A 5177-nucleotide genomic window follows, 5' to 3' on the forward strand; every position below is an offset into this window, starting at 1 on the left:
AGAAAAGTATCAAATCAGGTGTGCCTGGGTGGCTTAGTTAAGTGTCTGCCTTCAGCTCAGGTCATGATCCTGGGGTCCTGGGATTGAGCCCCATGTTGGACTCCCAGCTCAGTGGGGAGCCTGCTTCTGCCTCTCCCTCTGCCTCTCCCCCTGCTTGTCCTCATTCTCTCTGTCAAAATAAGTAAATGAAATCTTACAAAATATGTCAAATCAATAACCTTCATTTCTACTTTAAGAAATCAGAAAAAGAAGAGCAAACTAAACCCAAAACAAGCAGAAGGGAGAAAATAATAAAGATTAGTGCAGAAATAAATGAAATATAAAGTAGAAAGTCAATAGAGAAAATCAACAGTTGGTTCTCTGAAAAGATTTAAAAAATTGACAAACTTTTAGCTAGACTGACCAAGAAGAAAAGACAAAATTCAAATTGCTAAAATCAAGAATGAAAAATGAGACATTGCTACTGAACTTACAGAAATCAAAAGGATTAAAGGGTAATATTATGGGGGTGCCTGAGTCACTCGGTGGGTTAAAGCCTCTGCCTTCAGCTCAGGTCATGATCCCAAGGTCCAGGATCGAGCCCCGCATCGGGGTCTCTGCTCAGCGGGGAGCCTGCTTCTCTCTCTCTCTCTGCCTGCCTCTCTGCCTACTTGTGATCTCTGTCAAATAAATAAATAAAATCTTAAAAAAAAATGCAAGAGAAAAGAAAACAGTTACATAAATGGGTAACCCCATAAAGCTATCAGAGGATTTTTCAGAAGAAACTTTGCATATACTGAAAACCTTACAGAATTGAAGGGAGGGGCGCCTGGGTGGCTCAGTTGGTTGAGCAGCTGCCTTCGGCTCAGGTCATGATCCCAAGGTCCTGAGATTGAGCCCCACATCAGGCTCCCTGCTCAACAGGAAGCCTGCTTCTCCCTCTCCCACTCCCTCTGCTTGTGTTCCCTCTCGCTGTGTCTCTCTCTGTCAAATAAATAAATAAATAGAATCTTTATTTTAAAAAGTACTAAAAAACATGTTAACAAGGTTGTGGATACCAGATTGATATACAGAAATCTGTTGTCTTTATATACTAGCCATGAACAACTTGAAGAGAAATTATGAAAAAAAAATCATTTACTATAGCATCAAAAATAATTAAATACTTGGAAATGAATTTAACCAAAAAAAGTACAAAACTTATATACTGAGTACTATAAAACATTGAAAAAAATTAAAGAAGATGCAAGAATTTGGGGTGCCTGGGTGGCTCAGTCAGTTGAGCATCTGACTCTTGATTTCAGCTCAGGTCGTGATCTTGGGGCCATGAGATTGAGCCCTGTGTCAGACTTGTGCTCAGCTTGGAGTCTGCTAGAGATTCTCTCTCTCTCTCTCTCTCTCTCTCTCTCTCTTCCTCTCTCCTTCTGCCCTACCCTCAAATAAATAAATAAATCTTAAAACAAAACAAAACAAAACTTGGGCACCTGGGTGACTCATTCTGTTAAGCATCTGCCTTTGGCTCAGGTCATGATACCAGGGTCCTGGGATTGCGTCCAACATCAGGCTCTCTGCTCAGCAAGGTTCCTGCTTCTCCCTCTCCCTCTGCTTGCTGCTCCCCTGCTAGTGCTCTTTCTCTTTATCTCTCTGTTGGATAAATGGATAAAATATTTAAAAAATAAAAAGAAAATTAAAATAAAGACTCAGGTTAATGGAAACAGATTCCATGTTCATGGATCCTAAGATTTAATATTGTTAAGATGGCATCACTCTCCACACTGATAGACAGGTTCAAGAAATTCCTATCAAAATTCAAAGGTTTTTTAATGCAGAAATCAACAAGCTGATCCTAATATTCATAACAAGATGCAAAAGATGTAGAATAGCCAAAATAATCTTTAAAAATAAAGTTGGAAGAATCACTCACACTTTCCAATTACAAAACCTGGCACAGAGCTACACTAATCAATACTGAGCAGTACTGGGGTGCCTGGCTGTCTCAGTTGGTAGAATATAGGGTCTTAGATCTCTGGGTCATGAGCTCAAGCCCCATGGTGGGCATAGAGATTACTTAAAAAAAAAAAAAAAGCTGGGCAATACTAGTACCGATGTAAGGATAGACATGAGGGCAATGAAATGGAATCAGGAGTTCTGAAAGAGATATTATACTTATGTAATGATTACGGTTAATTGATTTTTCACAAGGTGCCAAGAGAGAGCAGGAGATGTAGCTGAATTTCCTAAAACATAGGAACATACACAGAGAGTTAGATGAAATGAGGAGACAGAGTAAGATGTCCCAAATGAAAGAATGGGACAAACCATAGCAAGATACCTAACAAAAGAGAGGTAAGTAATATGACTGATAGAGAATTTAAAGTAATGGCCATAAAGATACTCACCAGAATGGAGAAGAGAGTGGAGAATCTCAGTGAGACCCTCAACAAAGAAATAGAAGACATGAAAAAGAACCGATTGGAGATGAAGAACTCAATAACTGAAATTAAAAATACACTAGAGGGAATAAACAGTAGATTAGAGGAAACAGAAGAACAGATCAGTCACTTAAAGGACAAAGGAACAGAAAGTCACCAAGCTGAACAGCAAAAAGAAAAATGAATAATAAAAACTGGCTAATGGAACAGGTTAAGGGAACTCAGCCCATCATCCAGTGTGACAACATTCACATCATAGGAGTTCCAGAAGGAGAAGAGAGAGAAAAGGAGAAAGAGGGACGCCTGGGTGGCTCAGTTGGTTAGGCAGCTGCCTTCGCCTCAGGTCATGATCCCAGCGTCCTGGGATCGAGTCCCACATCTGGCTCCTTGCTCCGCAGGGAGCCTGCTTCTCCCTCTGACTCTGCCTTCCACTCTGTCTGCCTGTGCTCGCTCTCACTCGCTCTCTCTCTGACAAATAAATAACTAAAATCTTTAAAAAAAAAAAAAAGAAAATTTATATGAAGAAATACTAGCTGAAAACTTCCTGAATCTGGGAAAGGAAACAGAAATCCAGATATAGGAGACACAGAGTCTCCAACAAAATCAAACCAACGCAGTCCACACCAAGACACATAGTAATTAAAATAGCAAAAAGTAGAGTGCCTGGGTGGCTCAGCTGTTAAGCAGCTGCTTTCAGCTCAGGTCATGATCCCAGGGTCCTGGGATCAAGTCCCACACTGTTGTGGGAGCTCCCTGCTCCATAGGAAGCCTGCATCTCCCTCTCCCACTCACTCTGCTTGTGTTCCCTCTCTTGCTGTGTGTCTCTCTCTGCTAAAAAAATAAGTAAAATCTTTTTAAAAAATAGTAAAAAGTAATGATAGAGACTTTTAAAAGCAAGAGAAGAGATGGGGAGCGTGAGTGGCTCAGTGGGTTAGGCCTGTGCCTTTGGCTCAGGTTGTGATCTCAGGGTCCAGGGATTGAGCCCCATGTCGGGCTCTCTGCTTGGCAGGGAGCCTGCTTCCCTTCCCCTCTCTCTGCCTGCTTGTGTTCTCTGTCAAATAAATAAGTAAAATCTTAAAAACAAAACAAAACAAAAAAGGGCAAGAGAAAAGAAAACAGTTACATAAATGGGTAACCCCATAAAGCTATCAGAGGATTTTTCAGAAGAAACTTTGCATAGCGGAAGAGAGTGGCATGATATATTCAATGTGCTGATAGGAAAAAAACCTGCAGCCAAGAATACTCATCCAGCGTTCAGAATAGAAGGAAAGATAAGTTTCCCAGACAAAATAAGTTCAAGGAATTCATCACCACTAAGCCAGCTCAACAAGAGATGAGTGGAAAGAAAATATCATAACAGTAAGAAAAGTAGGAAGCACAAAAGCAGTAAAATTAAGTATCTCTCTAAAAGTCTGTCAATGGATTCACAAAACAAAAGGATGTAAAGTATGATACCATATACCTAAAACTTGGGGGGAGGCAGGTAAAGAATTGTTTCAACTTAAGTGACCATCAATTTAATATAGACTGCTACATGTAGAAGAGGTTATACACAGACCTAATGGTAAACACAATTCAAAATCTGTAATGGGGGCACCTGGGTGCCTCAGTGGGTTAAAAGCCTCTGTCTTCACCTCAGGTCATGATCCCAGGATCCTGGGATCCAGCCCCACATTGGGCTCTCTGCCTGCTTCTCTGCCTATTTGTGATCTCTGTCAAATAAATAAATAAAATATTTTTCAAACAAAAGCTCTGTAATGGATACATGCAAAATAAAGAGAAAGGAACCCAAGTATGTCACTAGGGAAAGCCACTAAGGAAAGCCAGCAAACCATGAGACAAGAGAACAAGAGAAGAAAGGAACAGAGAACAACCATAAAACAAAACAACAGTAAAACAAGTACCAAAATGGCAGTAAGTACATACTTGTCAATAATTCCTTTGAATGCAAATGGACTAAACAATCAAAATACATAAGATGATGGAATGGACAAAAAGGCAGGACCCACCTATATGCTGCCTATAAGAGACTCATTTCAGACCTAAAGACACCTGCAGATTGAAAGTGATTGGATGGGAAAGTATTATTGTGCAGTGGAAGGGAAAGGAAAGCAGGGTAGCAATACTTATATCAAACAAAATAGACTTTTTCATTTTTTTAATTACTTAATTAATTTATTTGACAGAGAGAGACACACACACAGTGAGAGAGGGAACACAAGCAAGGGAAGTAGGAGAGGGAGAAGCAGACTCCCTCTGAGCAGGGAGCCTGACACGGGGCTCAATCCCAGGACACTGGGATCATGACCTGAGCCAAAGGCAGATGCTTAATGGTCTAAGCCACCCAGGCATCCCAAAAATAGACTTTTTTTTTTAAGATTTTATTTATTTATGTGACAGAGAGAAAATCACAAGTAGGCAGAGAGGCAAGCAGGGGTGGGGGAAGCAGGCTCCCCGCTGAGCAGAGAGTCTGATGTGGGGCTCAATCCCAGGACCCTGAGATCATGACCCAAGCCAAAGGCAGTGGTTTAACCCACTGAGCCACCCAGGCGCCCCCCCCAAAAATAGACTTTTTTAAAAATGTATTTTGTTTATTTTTGAGAAAGAGAGAGTGCATGAGCACAAGAAGGGAAAGGGGTAGAAGGAGGAGCAGACTCCCTACTGAGCAGGGACCCCCAGCACTGCCCGATGCGGGACTCGATCCCAGGACTCTGGGATCATGACCTGAGCCAAAGACTGGTGCTTAACCCTGCCCAACAAAATAGA

Source organism: Mustela nigripes, chromosome 3, assembly GCF_022355385.1.
Source record: "Mustela nigripes isolate SB6536 chromosome 3, MUSNIG.SB6536, whole genome shotgun sequence".
Taxonomy (NCBI): Eukaryota; Metazoa; Chordata; class Mammalia; order Carnivora; family Mustelidae; genus Mustela; species Mustela nigripes.